This window comes from Myodes glareolus, chromosome 16, assembly GCF_982192425.1.
Source record: "Myodes glareolus chromosome 16, mMyoGla1.1, whole genome shotgun sequence".
In the NCBI taxonomy this organism is placed as follows: Eukaryota; Metazoa; Chordata; class Mammalia; order Rodentia; family Cricetidae; genus Myodes; species Myodes glareolus.
Window position 1 is genome coordinate 31,895,125 of NC_142041.1, and position 18,689 is coordinate 31,913,813.

The window sequence follows — 18,689 nt, forward strand, 5'->3', positions numbered from 1 at the left end:
GCGCCCCACGTTTCCGGCTCGGCCACGGGCTCCTCCCCCCCCCCCCAAGGTCGTCGGGAAACTAGCCAATCAGCGCCGGGGTTGCGTGACGTCACTGCATCCCGGCGGCGGTCTCCGGGCCTGCAGCCGTGGGTCTCCTGCCCCCTCGCGGCGGCGTGGAGCGCGGCGGGAGAGACTGTGACGGTGCAAGGCGGGCTTGAGGGGGTAGTGCACCGTATAAGGGCAAGAATCGCGCAGGTTTGGAGAGAGAATAGAGTCATGTCCCAGAGACAGTGGGTAGGCCGATGCCTGTTCAGTTTTTCGGAGACTTTGGTCTCAGCAAAAACATACTCTTCACGTTAAATGAGAGTTAACTGAGAAACTGTTGATGATCTTTTGGGTAGAGATTGGGTCCGGCTTTGAACTCATGAATACTCCTCCTGTACTGGGATTCCAAGTATGTGCTACCATGCCTGGAGGGAATTGGTTTTCTGTAGTTCGTGCAGCGCCTAGAGACACTCGAAATGTGTGTCTATAGAATAATCACCCCCTTCATAGTAAGCTTAACCGACACTGGATTCATATTTGAGGTAATATTAATGTTGGTGGCAGTAATCTCAGGCCGAAGAACTGGTTGTAGTGAGGGAGAATGTTTTGGAAGGTGGTTCCATCTGCCGGGGCTAGAGACTGAACTAGGGCAGGACTAACGAAAGAGAGAATGTTAGCTAGCTGGGAGGTGCGATAGCAAACCCCATGGGGGAACTGCTGCAGCCAGTGCTCCCTTAGGTTTCTAGCTTACTGAGTGATGGCACCCGTCTTTAAAAATTGATGTTGATGCGGGTGGGAGGAAGATTATTGTCATCACACACACACACACACACACACACACACACACACACACACATCTTTCTCACCGCTTGCAGATACCTTCTGTGCCTGTAAACTCTCCCAGGGACAATTCATGGCCAATCTTGTTTCATCCATATGTCTGTCCCCTCCCCCAGTTATTTGGTGCATATCTATGTCATTATTTTATTAATAGATGTTTCAGTGTATTACTGATGAAAATAAGGATTCTTTGTTAAAACAAAATCATAGTGTTATTGTTGTGCCTTTAAAAACTAATGACAGGGCTGACAAGATGGCTCAGCGGGTCGTGCTTGCTTCTAAAACCTTGGTGACCCGAGTTTGATACCTGGAATGCATGCCAAGTGGAAGGAGAGAATCAGCTCCACAGACTTGTCCTCTGACCTCTTCATGTGTTTTGACATGTGTGTGCTCTCACACCATAATGCATACAATAATAGAAATAAAATTAAAAACAGTAGTAAAAGTCAGATAAATACTTATCCTAACCAGTAGTTGGGAGGTAGAGGCAGGAGGATCATGAGTTTGAGGCCAGTTTAGGCTACATAGCAGGAACTTATTTTAGAAATCAAGCCAAATCAAACCAAACAATGATTTTAATATCAAGTATCCAGCTGTTCACTTTTTTCTTTATGTTGGATTTTCAAAATTGTCTATTTTAATCAAAATCTAAATGAGATCCTTACTTTGCTCCTGAAATAGCTCTTAATCTTTAAAAATCTCTTGTCTGATTCTCCATTTTCTTCCATTATTAGTTTACAATTTTTATTATTTTATGTGTATGCATGTTTTACCTGCATGCATGTCAGTGTGCAGTGTACATGCCTGGTATTCACGGAGGCCAGAAGAGGGCATTGGATTCCCTGGAATTGTGGTGACAGACAGTTGTGAGCTCCGTGTGGGTGCTGGGAATTGAACTCTGGTCCTCTGGAAGAACAGCCAGTGCTTGTAACTGTTGAGCCTTCTCCCCAGGCTCTATTATTATTATTATTGTTATTATTGTTATTAAGAATTGGAGCATAGTGGTGCACAGCTAGCATACCAGCACTCAGGACACAAAGGCAGGAGGATTTTGCGTTGGGGACTAACCTAGGCTGTATATTGAGATACTGCCTCAAAAAAAAAAAAAAAAGAAAGAAAGAAAAAGAAACTTTACAAGCTGGGTATATATAACTGGGTAGTAGAGCACATGCCTGGTGGCTTGTTTGAGGCCCTGGGGTTCTGCACTGGGGGTGGGAGAAAACCCCTTTTCTCTAGTGATTAATTTTATCCACTTGATTGAGTTGAGCAGCACCTATATCGGTACAGCACTGCTTAGGGTGTGTCTGTGAAGGCATTTCCAGAGAGGATTTGGGGGGGACCACACACCTAGAATGTGGGTGGCACCATCCTGTAGTCTGAGGTCTGGGTAGGGTCTGGGAACCTTACAGCACAGGGATGCTCTCCTGTCTCAGGAGCGGCACAGTTGACTGTCTCACTAGAGAGACAGAAGCCACCGAAACCCAGAGCCAGAATAAATCCTAGACATGGGGCTCTCTCAGGAATTGACACTGGGACAGAAAACAAAACAAACGAACAAAAAAACCTAACATGGTTTCCACGTTAACTCTTTGTTATCCAGAGATGCAATTCCCAGGAGAAGCTGGATAAATGTTTTCTTTTGCCAACTTTCAGATAGTGTTGGTGTCCTAGCCTCTTCAGGGGAGCCAGTGAAGATTCCCGTGTACACACCATGAGCTCATAATTGAACACATGCCATGTGCTCAGGTGTTGGCAGCTGAAGTAAATTTTGATGCTTGGATCATCTATTTTGTTTTGGTCACGGGAAACCTCCCCAAGGTGATGCCCAAGTTCTTCTGACATGCTATGGTGTGGATGTTGCCTTTGACACACACGTCAAATTTAAACTGCTACTTAAACTGCTATTGAGAGGCAGACAGACCCTTGGGAGATGATGGGGACAGTTGTCAAGACTTCGCTTTTCTTTCCAGAATCTTCTTGCGGTCCTTGTCCAGCTTTATCCTGGTGATAACCACCTTGTTGGGGTGGATGACCACATAGACAGTTTGCCATTAGCCTTTTCTCGCTGCACCCGTTCAGTGTAGCTGACATATTGCTTCCCGTACACTTGGACCACTGCCAATCTGCTGGCCTTTGTACTGCCCTCAGACAGCCTGAGCTTCACCATCCTTTCGAATGGGCACAGATCGAACACTGCACTTCTGTCTCAGCTCTTTGGAAAGGGGGAGAGACACGATCTTCCTCCGAACGTGAGAAGGTGTACCGAAACGCCGTTTACCGTACTTGCTTCAGTCAGAAGTCACAACGGGATCGAACTTCATTTTGGCGGCTGCAATCCAGCGATGGCTGCAAAAGGAAAGAGGAGGTAGATTGATTCTTAATTTTCTGAGAAATTGCCATATTGATTTCCAAAGTTAGCCTTGAACTCTCCTCCTGATTATCTGCTGTGTGTAGCTGTCATTTTTTACTCTTTGGGGGCCTGCCACCCAGTTCCCAAATAAATAAATACACGGGAGTTTATTCTTTCTTATGAATGCCCGGCCTTAGCTGGGCTTGTTTCTTGTTTTTCTTAACTTAAATTATCCTATCTACCTTTTGCTTCTGGGCTTTTATCTTTCTCTATTCTGTATATCTTTCTTTACTTCTTACTCTGTGGCTGGCTTGTACTTCTTACTGTGTAGCTGGATGCCTGGCCCCTAGTGTCCTCTTCTTTTTTTGCTTCTCCTTCTCCCCTGCCATTTTTCTCCTATTTATTTTCTCTGCCTATGGGCCCCACCTATCCTTTTTCTGCCCAGCTATTGGCCAGTTAGCTCTTTACTAGACCAATCAGGTGTTTTAGATAGGCAAAATAACACAGCCTCATGAAGTTAAACAAATGCAACATAAAAGAATGCGCCGGGCAGTGGTGGCTCATGGCTTTAATCCCAGCACTCGGGAGGCAGAGGCAGGCGGATCTCTGTGAGTTCGAGGCCAGCCTGGTCTACAAGAGCTAGCTCCAGGACAGGCTCCAAGCTACAGAAAAACCCTGCCTCAATAAAAAATCCAAAAAAAGAGAATACAACACATCTTTGCATCATTAAAACATGTTCCACAGCATAAACAAATGTAGCATATCTTAAAATAATATTCCACAACACCTGTGTGCTGAGATTATAGGTGCACATCACCAATTCCAACTTTTTGCTATTTTATGATATGTTTTATCTTAGAAAATGTTTGTTTTGTACCTATCTAGACTAGAGCTGGTATCAGCTATCTTTACAGTGATATTTCCCCTTGTCGAAAAAGGAATAGCAAAGGAATAGCATTTATACACAAAGATGTGTACTAGGAATAGATGGGTATTTGACATTAGGAAGAACAAGCAACTGAATATAGTCAATAATGGACCCTTTCAAAACAACCGCTCCCAGCGGCTTTATTATGAAAATACACATGGAACACCTGCGTATCCTTCGCCCAGATAAGCAGGGTCTTGGCGCTCTTATCACATCTGTCTGTAACATGATAGGAAAGCAATGTTAGATAATACAGTTTACAGTCTTATTTTAGGGCTGGAGAAGGCTCAGTGCTTAAAGGGCTGCCCTCACAAGCATGTATATGGGAGTTTGGATCTCCATAATCCATGTAAAGTCCATGTGGGAATGGCAGCTGAACAGGGACCCATAAAACAAGCTGACAAGCAGGATTAACCATGTCGGCCAGCTCTGGATTTGACTGAGAGACCCCACTTCAGTGAATAAAGTGGAAGAATGATCCAGAATGATGGATGCTTCATATCAGCCTCAGGCCTCTACATGGCATGTACAACACCCCCCCCCCCACATACAAGTGGGCCAACACACATTAAAACATACATACTCATGCACACCACACACACATGAAAATGGAAAAAGGGAAAAATAGTATCATACCATTTGAAGTTAAATTGCCCAAAACCATGAAACGTATTTAGCACTGTCTCCTGTGATGGTTGATGTTGACAGTCAACTCGTAGGGTCTGGAATTATCTAGGAGGCAGGTCTCTAGACACAGCTGTGAGGGGTGGTCTTGATTAGGGTTGCTGAGGAGGAAGAGCCACTGTAATGGAAGATGGCATCATTCCTTGGACTAGGGCCCTGGACTGCATAGGGGAGAAAATTTGCACAATCCTTCATGGCTTGCTCCTTCCTGATGGCAGACACAATGTGGCCTGCTGCTTCTAGCTCCTGCTGCCGTGAATTCCTCCTCATGACAAACTGCACCCTCACCGTGGCCAAAATAACCCTTTTCTGCGTTAAGTTGCTCATTCCAGGGCATTTTATTATAGCAGCAGAAAAATAACTGATGGCCTATGTAGTTATATATCCTGTCATATTGTGTCTTGACTCAGTTTCTTCATCAGTTCTTGACTATTTTCATAAGTCACTAGCTTCTGTTTCCATGTGGATTTTGCTGTATTTTCTTCAACTCCCCGTTCCTCCACCAGGAGTACCTCCTCTTCTCTGTATACATACTGTGGATCAAATCATTGATCCCAAAAGTTAAAGACTGTGCTGAAGAACTCTCTTCCTTATCATGGCCTTATATTGCCTCGGAACTTCTAAGTCTTAAGTGATATCGATTGCTCATTATCTTCACCTGAATATCTGTTTTTAAAAATATGAATGGGTATAATCCCAACACTTGGAAGGTGGAGGCAGGAGAATCAGTATTCAAGGCCATTCTTCAGACTGGGCTATCTCAAGCAAAACAAATAAAAGAAATCAGTGGGCATAAAAAACTCTTTCTTTTTAAGACTGTCGGGGACCAACTTCAACAAGGGTACCGCTTACCAGGGTAGAGGCATGGGGATTAGAAAGATAAGAGAATGAAGACCCAAGTGAAAATAATAAAAGAAGCATAGTATAGTACCAGAAGGGAGTTCCGGTGAATACTGAAAACTGCCCACACTTAATTTTCCATACACTTTTATACCTCAGTACATCAGGGGGAAGAAGACAAAAGACTGCTTTCACGTGATACAAAGGACAACTAGAACAGTTACTTGCTTCAGTACTCGAGACATCAAGTCATTAATTCTTGAGAAAAGCATTCTGTTGCTTAGACAGTGAACCTACCCTAGACCAAGTATCTTGAAGGCAGCCACTCTCTAGGTCACACCTCTTAATTCAGAAGAAGGAATCATAAGTATGCTAGTGGTCTCAGAGTCGCATGGCCTGTGCCCTGCCCAGGCACAGTGAGCAAGGAGGGACTGGGCCTCCTGGTCCCAAGTACCAAGGTGCGACTGCCAAGTGGTGGAGAAAGCGTGGCATTGCTGCCACGCAGCTCGGCTTCAGCTGCTAGCAGAGATCCTGATTCCCAACCTGACAGCCAAGCTACAAAAAGTAGCCTCTGGGAATGTCAGCTCCAGGCCAGCAAGTGTCTGTGCAAATGTAAATGAGCAAGTTGAGCCTGTCAGCTAGGCAGATTTGCAATTTGGATTAGAAAGAAAAATAGCTTACAAACTTTTAGTAAGCTATCCAGTGGTTGTGGTCCTGCTTATTATTGTTTACAGGGGATCTTATCCCCCCTCCATGAGATGATTATGGGGAGTAATGATTCTAATTCCCAGGCAGCTCATAAAATGCTGTCTCTAAGAAGGCATGCAATTAATGCGCCCATACGACACAACTTCAAAAAATAAATAAATAAGGAGGAGTTATACACTCAGTCGCTACAAAATGCCTTAAATCATGCCCTTTTTATACCCATGAGCAGTCTGCCATGGATAGATATTGGCATGATGGCACCAAGGTGACCTTTGCTAAAGCAAGGTGGAAAGACCCTTGCACTGGATTATGGAAAGGACCCAACCCTGTACTAATTTGGGGTTGAAAATATGTCTGTGATTTTTTCACAGGAAGAAAATAAAGCTTTTTTTGTTTTCTTGAGATGACTGCACGTACAGCTGAAGTGCCAGTCCCGATGACATTGTAGCTGCTAAGCCCCTGCAGGCAGAAGAGTCGGAATGAGAGTCTGTGTTCCTGACTCCCCCATCATGCTGCAGGTGGAGATGGGAAGGAAGATCATTGTGGTGACTGAAGAATCCAAGGATAAGAATATAGAAATGCAGATTCCAGAATTAAGAGTTTAAAGATAAATAAATATAAAGCAAGCCTAGGAAAATGAGAGCAGGCTGCCAACAACTTAAGGATTAACTATTAACAGTGGGTTACTCTGCTTTACAATCCACAGCTCTGTCTGCAAGGCTGATGGGGCCCTCTGTAAACTGAGTCCCTCTGCAAACGGCGGGTCAGCTTTTAGAGAACCCCCTGGCCACTCATGACCAGCAACTGATGTGAGCTGAGTTAACTTTTCAATGATGGGATGTTCCTGACTTTTTGGTCATGCATTGTCCCATACCCTACCCTGCCACACAAAGCCGGCAGTATCAGGGGAGTGTAGAGATTTGGTGAACTCCATCAGAAAGTGCCGGAGAGAAATAATGAACTAAATACAATCACGAGTTTAACTAAAAATCCCTGTTAATGGAAGTTATTAAAAAAAGCATTTGTATCTGAGTTTTACCTTGAGATTGTAAAAATTCTTTTGTTCATGCCTAATGCTTACTTCTTGCTATAAACAGCCCATGGTCACAACCGCACAAGTTCATCTCTGGCTGTGGTCACAGCTAGCTGATAAGCTTTTTGTGCTCCATGAAGATTTTATTTTTGTGTCCCATGGAGATTTTAGTTTTTTCTTTTTCCTGGAATAAAGTTTACTCCTGGTTTATAAGACTTTGGTGGTCTGTCCCCCATCTTTGCGGGACCCCCGTGGGCCCAACATTGATAACTGGTGATTCCTAGTCTCTTGATGGATTTGCTGTGCAAACTTTCAGATATAGTGTGTCCTGTTTACCTTGGAGCCAATCCCCAAAACCCTGACTGAACATTTGACAGTTTTATACCCTGGTCTTCAGAACTCATTTTGCCAGTATGACAATCAATCTTCTGTTGAAATAAGGGAACTACGGGCCGGGCAGTGGTGGCACACTCCTTTAATCCCAGCACTCGAGAGGCAGAGGCAGGCAGATCTCTGTGAGTTCAAGGCCATCCTGGTCTACAAGAGCTAGCTCCAGGACAGGCTACAAAGCTACAGAGAAACCCTGTCTCGAAAAAACAAAACAAAACAAAGAAATAAGGGGCCTAAAAACTGAGACCTCAATTTTCTCCTTTGAGGAAAAAAGATTCATTACAAGGGGTGACTGAAGCCCGTCTTCAGAGATGAGGAGGGTAGCCTGAGAGTTTTTCCTGCTGCTCAGAGACTGGGACAATTATTTAAAAGCAGCATTGCAATTGGACTCTCATCCAATCACAGAAACCTTTTCTTGTCCTTTGATTAGAATAGATTTAAGAGAATTGTGATTTGACAAATTGCATCTTTTTTTTAATATTTATTTATTTATTTGTTATGTATACAATATTCTTCTATCTGCGTGTATGTCTGCAGGCCAGAAGAGGGCACCAGACCTCATTACAGATGGTTGTGAGCCACCATGTGGTTGCCGGGAATTGAACTCAGGACCTTTGGAAGAGCAGGCAATGCTCTTAACCACTGAGCCATCTCTCCAGCCCGACAAATTGCATGTTTGTTGTTAATATTTATGCTAGAATTATGGTATTGACCTGGTAATGTTTGTAACTGCTTTAGTTCACTATGAGATATTAATGAGTAGAAAAAGATTAAAACTTGTCTTTTGACATTACCAATGAGTTCCTGGGTTTTACATGTTTACTAAGACAAATTTAGATACAGCTGAAAACTGTTAAGAAACACCCTGCACCAATTCAGAAGGGCTTTCCCACCCTTGGTGATCCTCCACTCCTTTAATTGGGAGATGCTGTAGCCGTAGGAGCATGTATATCCCAAAGCATCTGCTTGCCCGTGATTATCTCACCATTGGTGAACTCTCTTGCCAAAAAGTTGTCTCAGAAGCAAAGGGCACCTAGAGTTGCTTTCTCCTTTAACCCTTTGCTTACAGAAGTCACCAGTCAGAAATGGGTAAGATCCTCCCCAGGTACCTAAGATATGGGCATGTATGATTGGAATGCATGTACTGAAGACAGGTAAGTCTGGAATACAGGAACATGTTCACCTACGGCAGACACAATCATCTGTCCTGTCGCAGAAGTACAGGCTTTATAAAAATTAACAAAAATGGAGGGATATGTGGAGGCCCAGAAATGTGAGCTTATTTCCACCTTGTCTGAAGGTCAGAGGATTTCAGCTTGCTCAGAGTTGCTGAAAACAAGTGTGACTACATACCCTGACCTAAGTTGTGGTTACTTGGTCTTTTTTAACATTAAGATGGCCCACACAGATAGATCCACTCCACCCTGACCAAAGGTCAGAGAATTCAAGCATACTTCTGCTCCTTCCTTTCATTTAAGAGGTTTGACCTAGAGAGTGGCTGCCTTCAGGATACTTGGTCTAGGGTAGGTTCACTGTCTAAACAATAGAATGCTTTTCTCAAGAATTAATGACTTGATGTATTGAAGCAAGTAACTGTTCTAGTTGTCCTTTGTATCATGTGAAGGCACTCTTTTGTCTTCCCCGTTGTACTGGGATATAAAAGTGTATGGAAAATTAAGCGTGGGCAGTTTTCAGTATTCACTGGAACTCCTCCCGGTACTATAATATACTTCTGTTTTATTATTTTCACTTGGGTCTTCATTCTCTTTACTTATTTTTCTAATCCTCGTGCCCCTACCCTGGTAAGTGGTACTCTTGTTGAAGCTGGTCCCCAACATAAGACAAGGTCTCTCTCTGTAGCCCTGGCTGTCTTAGAACTTGCTAAATAGACCACACTGGCCTAGCACTCAGAGATCTTGAGTGCTGGGACTAAAGATGTGTGTCATCATGCTCGGCACAAACACTCGATTCCTCCTGTAGTCCCAGCTTGCCTCTAAGTGTCACTACCTCAATAATTCTTACTAAATGCTCAGTGAGAAAGTTGGTTTAGCCTGAGCCCTTGTCTTGTGTCCAGCCATCAGCACATGCTACAGGAGGCACCCCTGGGATGTGTCTGTGGCGTGAGTACTGCTACCTCGGACTCAGTAGCCACACCACATCCCTTGCCTGGACTCTGGAAGCAGCTTCCTTTTCAGGTCTCCATGTTAATGAATGCCTTTGTCCTTTTGTAACTTACTCTCTATAGCAGTGATTTTCAATTCCTAATTCTGTGATCCTTTAATACAGTTCTTTATGTTATAGTGACCAACAACCATAAAAATATTTTTATTGTTACTTCATAACTGTAATTTTGCTACTGTTATGAAATGTAATGTGAATATTTGTGTTTTCCAGTGGTCTTAGGGACCGACCCCTCAAAGGGGTAGCGACCCACAGAGAACCAAACCACTGCTCTACAAAGAGGGTTTTGTTTTGTGTGTTTGTTTTCACTTCTAAGAATTCAACCCAGAGCCAGGCAAGTACTTACCAGGACTATACCTGCTGTCCCCAGAATATTCTTTTTAAAATATTAAGTCTGATTATTTTACCTGTGTGTGCAAAACCTGCACTCAAAATCTAGTTAAAAAAATTGTCTATAGGGGCTGGAGAGATGGCTCAGTGGTTAAGAGCATTGCCTGCTCTTCCAAAGGTCCTGAGTTCAATTCCTGGCAACCACATGGTGGCTCACAACCATGTGATGAGGTCTGTAATGAGGTCTAGTGCCCTCTTCTGGCCTGCAGACATACACACAGGCAGAATGTTGTATACATAATAAATAAATAAATATTTTAAAAAATTGTCTATAGTCTTCTTTCCATCTAATACTTACATGTTTGACTTCGAGTTTCTTGCCTAAGATCTCCAGTATAAAGTGTGAAACGGTGGTAGGAGATAGTCGGCAGTCTTACCTTGCTTCTGACTTTTTAAAAAAAGAGGTCTCATTCTGTAGCCCAGGCTAGTGTCAAACTCTTGGCAAGCCTCCTGTGTTAGTCTCCAGAGTGATAGGATGATAGGTTTAGATTCTTTCTATTTATGTATTTATTATCTATCTATCTATCTATCTATCTATCTATCTATCTATCTATCTATCTATCTATCTATCTATCTATCAAGACAAGGTCTGTCTATGTAGCTCTGGCTCTCCTGGAATTTACTAAGTAGACCTGGCTGGCCTTACACTCACAGAGATCTGCCTGTACCTACCTCCCAAGTGCTGGGATTAAATTCATGCACCACCATACCTAGCCCTGATCATTAATTTTTAAGTTGCATTTATGTCTGCTTATTTATTTCTGTGCGTGTGTATGTATGTATGTATGTATGTATGTGTGTGTGTGTATGTATGTATGTGTGTATGTATACACTCATGACCTGGTGTACATTTGGAGGCCAGAGGACAATGTGTAAGAGCAGAGTTTTCTCCTGTAGGTGTGGGTCCCAGGGATTAAACGCAAGCCTTCAGGCTTGGAAGCAAACACCTTTACCTTTACCAGCAAGAGAAATCTTGCTGGCCCTCGATCCTTAAAGGAATGCTCCTAACATTTAAGTGTAATGTTTACTATATGGGTGTTTTGAGTGGTAATTTATATCAATGACCTATTACCACAAGAGTGCCATGTAACAGACTATATCAAATCTCAGTGAGGTAGCTGGGCATAGTGGTGCATACCTGTAATAATAATTACTTGGAAGATAGAAGCAGGCAAATAGGAGTCCAAGGCCAGCCTCAACCACATAGTGAGCCAGAGACCATATGAAACTCTGTTTCAAAAACTAAACCAGGGACTGGATAGTTGATTTAGTGATTAAAAGCACACATTCTTGCAAAGGACTGGGGTTCAATTCCCAGCACCCATGTGGAGGTCAAAAACCTCCTCAGGAATCAGGCATGCATGTGGTACACAGACAGACATATATGCAGGCAAAGCACTCACATACACTAAATAACAAACTAAACTACAAACAAAACCTAAACCAATCAAAACAAAACACCGCTGTCCCAAACAGCGCTCCAAGACAACAGCTACTCTCACAAGTCTGGGATGACTGAGGTTGGCTTTCTAATGTGGGGTTTGTTAGGGGTGCTGCCCTCTTTCCACCTCCTCCCGTTTCCCCCCTAGACCAGTCTGGGCATGGTGATGGGCACGGTGATGGGAGGGAAGGACAGGAGCACCAGCGAATCTGTGGGAGTCTCTGGGTTGCCAACTTGATCGCATTTAAAGACACCTAGGAACTCACTAGAGTACACAGCGAGATGCGTCAGTGAGTGCGTTTCCCGAGGTTAGACCCCGAGGGCTCCTCTCCAAACAGTGCTCTAGCCCACTGAGGGATTCAGTCGAGTTCACCACCTCCCAGGGGTGCAAGGTGGGGCTGGGAGGAAGCAGTAGCTGACTCCTTGTTTCTGCCCCTTCCTCTTAGCGGTTCTGCTCCCGCCAAGCTGCACCCCTGCTGCGGGCTGCTCCTCCATGCACTCCCTGCCACGATGGGCTGAGGTCTGTGAAATTATGAACAGAAGAAATTCTTCCTCCATTGTGTTGTTCCTGCCAGATATTTGGGGAGAGTCTGCGTGAAGGTGCTTTTGGTGTCTCTGGTTCACATTATGCCTGCCCAAATTCCAGTATTCCAAGTTAAATTCAAAATAGAGCCAGGTGGTGGTGGCACACACCTTTAATCCCAGCACTTGGGAGGTGGATCTCTGTGAGTTCGAGGCCAGCCTGGTCTACAAGAGCTAGCTCCAGGACAGGCTCCAAAGCTACAGAGAAACCCTGTCTTGAAAAACAAAAACAAAACAAAACAAGTTCAAAATAGAGAGACCATAGTCTAAACAATGACATATGAGGTCGTTTTCTAACGTTAAACCGACACCACACTTACATACAAATATAGTACTATACTACTTAGTAACTTCTTAGGGGATGTTCTAGGAATTACATAGTCAAACTGTTGAAGGGTAAATACAAGACCTTATAAATCGTCAAATAACTCTGATGTATCTTGTATGCCAAATATGTACACGGATGCACATACTTGTATCTTGTATGCCTAATATGTACACGGATGCACATGCTTGTATCTTGTATGCTGAATATGTACATGGATGCACATGCTTGTGCTGGCTAGTTTCTTGTCCACTTGACACACACTAGAGTCATCTGAGAGGCCGGAAACTCAATTGAGAAGATGTTATCCGTAGGATGAGGATATGGACAAGCCTCTAGTACATTTTCTCAATTAGTAATTGATGGGAACAGCCCAGCCCATTGTAGATGATTCCATCCCTGGGCTGGTGGTCCTGGGGTCTATAAAGAAAGCAGGCTGAGCAAGCCATTAGGAGTAAGCCAGTAAACAGCACCCCTCCATATCCTCTGTGTCAGGTCCCGCCTCCAGCTTCCTGCCCTATTTGAGTTCCGGTCTTGGCTTCCCTCAGTGGACTGTGATTCACACTATGTAAACTAAATAAACCCTTTCCTTTGCTCTGGTCATGGTGTTCATTGCAGCAATAGCAACCCTAAATAAGACAATGCTAAGGATGGCTTCTCAGGACAGAGAAGTATGTTTAACTTTTTGAGAAAATGTTGAACTTTTTTGACCATTGAAATACAGGATTTCAATGCCTTACAGGATTGCAATAGGGAGGCAGAGGCAGGGTAGATCTCTTGAGTTCAAGGCCAGCCTGGTCTACAGAGTGAGTTCCAGGGTGGTTAGGGCAACACAGAGAAACCCTGATAAATATCTGGAAAAACTGATAATTATCTAAAGTTTCTGTGGATTTGATTCTGTTTTTGTTTCTGGTCATGACTTTGGGCATAGGGAAGCCCTTCAGTGTGTCCTTTCATTTTAGTGCTGGATAAATAAGCCACGGGAGTTTGATGCATATTCATTGTAATTGTCAAACAAATAACCAATGAATATTGATTATTGTGGATTTGAAGAATGCTATAAATGTAAAACAGGCAGATATTGTACCATTGTCTTTCCTTTGATATGTCTAGACATCACTGTTTCTGTTAATTTCTCTTTTTTTTTTCTTTTGGGTATTGGGGATGAACCTGGAGTCTCATCCATGCTAGGTGAATGCTCCTCTCTCTCTCTCTCTCTCTCTCTCTCTCTCTCTCTCTCTCTCTCTTTAAATTTGTTTTTTTGAGACAGGGTTTCTCTGTGGCTTTGGAACCTGTCCTGGAACTAGCTCTGTAGACCAGGCTGGCCTCGAACTCACAGAGATCCGCCTGCCTCTGCCTCCCAGGTGCTGGGATTAAAGGTGTGCGCCACCACCACTTGGCTGAATGCTCTACTCTTGAACTGCATCCCTGGACCACTTTTTACATTTTCCATTTTGAGGCAGGGTCCCACTGTGTAGCCCAGGCTGACCTAATTCTTGTGATTTGGCCTCCTGAGTAGCTGGGATCACAAACCTGCACCAAAAATAATCCTGGCTGATTAAATAGTTTCCTCCACTCTGAACCACAAACAGAGTCACATCTACGAGGGTCAAATCTGAACTCAACTAAGACCACCCCTCTTATGCCTTCTCCATGACCCCAAGTTCCCAAATGAGTTGAACTCCACCCTGGGCATGACTGATGACAGCCACAAACCACATGGCTAATGACAGCGACTAACCACATGTCTCAACCACGCCTGATGTATTTTTAACTACTTTACTCTTCAATTCTGTACTTCCCCTCACCGTAACCAATGAGGTTAAATATCAGCTACCCCAAGACCCTCTGACCAGGCTGTGAGCCACCTGGGGTTTCCTTTGTGGTTTTCCTTATATAAACACTAACCTGTAAACGCTCAAGGCCGCTTTCCTCCACCCGCTAGGCCAGAGTGCTGGACAGTGGACCAAGTTCAAGCTTAAAATCAATTAAACCCCTTTGCGTTTGCATCAGATACTGGCTCTGTGGTGGTCTTGTTTGGGGGTCTTGTGTCATAGGTACATCATTATCATTTTTGGAGTCTGACTCTTATCACTGATCCATTTAGTACGATGTATTACAATACACAATATGAAAACAACGTTCCCAAGAGAAGCTGGGATTCTGGCAGCAGCACGCCCCCCTTATCTCATGCCATCTGAGGTAAGCATCTGAAATCTATGCTATCATTCTGTCTTTTCTTTTTCAAACAGTTTTATTTTATCTATAGTATTTTTTTTTATATAGCCCACCTATGCTAACTTTGAACTTGCAACATAGTTAAGGATGTTAGGGGCGACCTTACACTCCTGATTCTTTTGTCTTTATGTCTCTATCCCCCACCCCCCACCCCCAACCGCCGCACTTTTTTTGATACAGGGTTTCTCTGTAGCTCTGGAGCCTGTCCTGGAACTAGCTCCTGTAGACCAGCCTGACCTTGAACTCACATTGATCTGCCTGCCTCTGCCTCTGCCTCCCGAGGGCTGAAAGGAGTGTGCCATCACTGCCCGACTTTTTCTTCTTTTTAAAAACATTTGTAGTGCTAGTAATTTGACCTAGGGCCTGTACACACAAAGTACGTGACCCACCATTGAGCCACACGGCATAAGCGTCGTGTGGTCTCACTTCACCCGTACCCCGATTCTCTCTGTGGCAGTCTCTACTGCAGAAAAATCGATCTCTAGCCCGAGCCTGTGAGCAGCCGTTCAAGGTCATCCTCAGCTACACGGTGTGAGGTTAGTCTAGGCTACAGCAGACTCAGTCTCCCTGCCCTGAGAAAAAACACCCTTGTTTTAATCCTCAGCTTTGAATTTTAACCTTTCCAGTCCTCAGTTCATACTTTCTCCTAAACCCTAACTGTCGTAATTTAGAAAAAGCAGCACGCAAGAGAAAGGCGCCTTGTGACAGAGCTCAGGTAGAGGGTTTTTTTTTTATTGGGGGGTCGTGAATGGGAAAAGGGGGGAGGGAGACCGGCTTCTGGAGACAGGAGTGGCAGGAGAGAAGAGAGAGATTGAGAGTCAGACAGAGACAGAGAGAGAAAGAGGGAGAGATGGGAGGTGGGCAGGGCCCTTTCAAAGGAGAACACAGTAAATGCGCACAGGAGGGCTCTTAGTGGCTGCAGCTGAGGACATATACCGCAAGGGCAGGCCGGTGCAGGTGCCTGAACGCTAATAGCCTCCCTTTTTAGTTATTATAAAAAGGTGAGGAGTTGGCCGGGTGGTGATGGCGCACACCTTTAATCCCAGCACTCGGGAGGCAGAGGCAGATGGATCTTTTTGAGTTTGAGTCCATCCTGGTCTACAGAGTGAGTGCCAGGACAGGCTCCAAAGCTACAGAGAAACCCTGTCTGGAAAAAACAAAAACAAACAAACAAACAAACAAAGGTGAGGAGTTAAAAATGGGTAGCAGGGGAGGCGGGGATGAGGACACCATGTTCTCAAGACAACCTCCGTCCTGCTGACCTGGAGGCATTGTTCATCTTTGGGGGGGACCTGGGAAGCTGGGGTACTGGCCATGTCCTGGAGTATCTGGCTGTTTCACTTCACCGTTCAGTCTCTGTGGAACTGTCACACGTCACTTGGACCTGACAAGATGCTGTTCGAGGTGGATCCAGGTCGACTCCCTAGGGCTTGAAGCGCCCGATCCTTTCCCATCACCACAGCCTCACCTGGACGTGTCTGATGGTCTTGTGCCTCCAGCTCTATGACTAACAGTTGGTATTCTTGCAGCATAGCTGATCAGGAATGGTCAGTGGGTCCCCAAAATGCATCCCGATGGGAGTGAGGAGGTATAAACTATGACACAGTTCCCATGGGAGAGGCAGGGAAGACCCAAGGGTCAGCAATTCCTGGTGGGCCACGAATTCAGAGAGGGTCACAGGCACAGGCTGTCCAGTGGGTGGTCATGCAAAAGGCCCGGAAGAACCATGGTTGTCTGATACCACGGCTTAATGAGGTCAAAAAGTGAAAAAGCACACTTGAGAGATGAGTCCTCGCTCAGGAAATAGCCAGAGGTGGGGAAAAGGGAGGGGCTCACCGATTGTGTGGTTCTGGATGGAGGGACCAGCGATTCAGAGAAGCGAGGCCGTCCTATGTAAACTGGATTCCAGGATCCTGGCATACCTCAGACTGCCTGTGGGCAGGAGGAAATGCCAGAAGAACCTTTTCTGGTTAGGGAACCAATATTGTAATTTAGAAAAAGTGGCATACAAGATCAAAAACACTGATAACAACTTATGCTGGAGAGGTTGTGGGGAACACTCCTGCATTGCCGGTGAGAGTGCAAGCTGGTACAATCCCTTTGGATGTCAGTATGGCAATTTCTCAGAAAATTGGGAAACAACCTTCCTCAAGGCCTAGCAATACCACTTTTGGGTATATACCCAAAGGATGCTCAATTGTATCACAAGGACATGTATTCAACTATGTACATAGCAGCATTGTTTGTCATTGCCAGAACCTGGAAACAACCTAAACGCCCCTCGACTGAAGAATGGATAAGGAAAATGTGGTACATTCACACAATGGAGTACTACACAGCAGAAATAAATAATGACATCATGAAAATTGCAGGCGAATGGATAGAGCTAGAAAACATCATATTGAGTGAGGCAACACAGACTCAGAAAGGCAATTATCATATGTACTCACTCATAGGTGGTTTTTAAACATAAGGCAAAGAAAACCAGCTTACAAATCACAATCCTAGAGAATCTAGACAACAATGAGGTCACTAAGAGAGACTTACATAGATCTAATCTACATGGGAAATATAAAAAGACAAGATCTTCTGAGTAAATTGGGACGTTGGGGACCATGGGAGGGGAAGGGAGGGGAGCAGAGAAAAATGTAGAGCTCAATAAAATCAATATAAAAATATTGAGTGATAGATGCTAGGTAACAAATAAAACTGAATTCGTCAAGTAAAAAAAAAAAGAGAACAGTTATTTTCAAACAATACATACTGACCATGTTCCCCCTTTCTCATTCCTCCTGATTTCTCCATGCTTCTCATCTAATACAGATCCACACCCTTTCTGTCTTTCCATAGAACACAGACACCTAATAATAATCAAATAAAATTATAGTCAAATAAAAAAATAAAAAGTGGCACCCAAGAGGAAGACACCATGTGATGGAGGGATTTTTTTTTACTGAGGAAAAGTGGAAAAGTGGGGGAGGGGAGACTGGCCTCTGGAGACAGGAATGGCAGAAGACAGAAAAGAGAGAGACAAAGACAGAGAGAAGGAGGGAGAGATGGGAGGTGGGCAGGGCCCTTTTAAAGGGGAACACAGTGAATGTGCACAGGAGACGCTCTTGGTGGCTGCAGCTGAGATGTGTACCCCAAGGTCAGGCCCGTGCAGACACCCGAACACCAGCACTAACATCTGGGATTGTCCCTGACTCTCCTCCCCATGTCTATCAAGTATTATGGGTTGCCGTTTAATTAGCAACTTACCAGGAAACAGAGCGCTCTGTAGGTATCACGCCGTCTGCTTGCTACTCTACGAAGCAGTCACATCCATGTTCCCGTGGTACAGTCAAGGAGACTGAGCTGTACTGAATGTGTCCAAGGTCCGTGGCAAGGGAAGTCAAAACCTGAGGCAGCTGTTTGTTTTTAGACAGGGTCTTGCTATGTATCCTCCTGCCTCAGTCTCCCAAGTGCTAGCCTTAGAGGAATGTACCACCACGGTTAGCTTTGAGCCTGTTTAGTTTTAAAAGTTTTTAGGTAATGATGCTTTTGGCTCTAAGAGAGAGAAAGTGGGATATTAACAATGGAATAAAAAGGCCGGTCAGGTCAGCTGCTCCATGTTTACTGTTGGGACTTGGCCTTTCTGCTCTATTCCCAGAAGCATTGAGGCTTTGCCCCCAGTAAGCTTTCTCAAGGATTCAAGATGCCTGCCGAAATGTTCAGCACCACACCAAAGATGGC

At 44.4% G+C, this 18,689-nt stretch overlaps 1 long non-coding RNA gene across 1 annotated transcript; it reads left to right on the forward strand.

The window, feature by feature from the left end:
- The first annotated feature begins 143 nt into the window (after nucleotides 1-143).
- Nucleotides 144-8,221, forward strand: LOC125391301 (uncharacterized). The gene is made up of 3 exons (XR_007229055.3): nucleotides 144-436; nucleotides 2,838-3,232; nucleotides 6,749-8,221. It is a non-coding gene; the product is annotated as an uncharacterized LOC125391301 (long non-coding RNA).
- The last annotated feature ends 10,468 nt before the right edge of the window (nucleotides 8,222-18,689 follow it).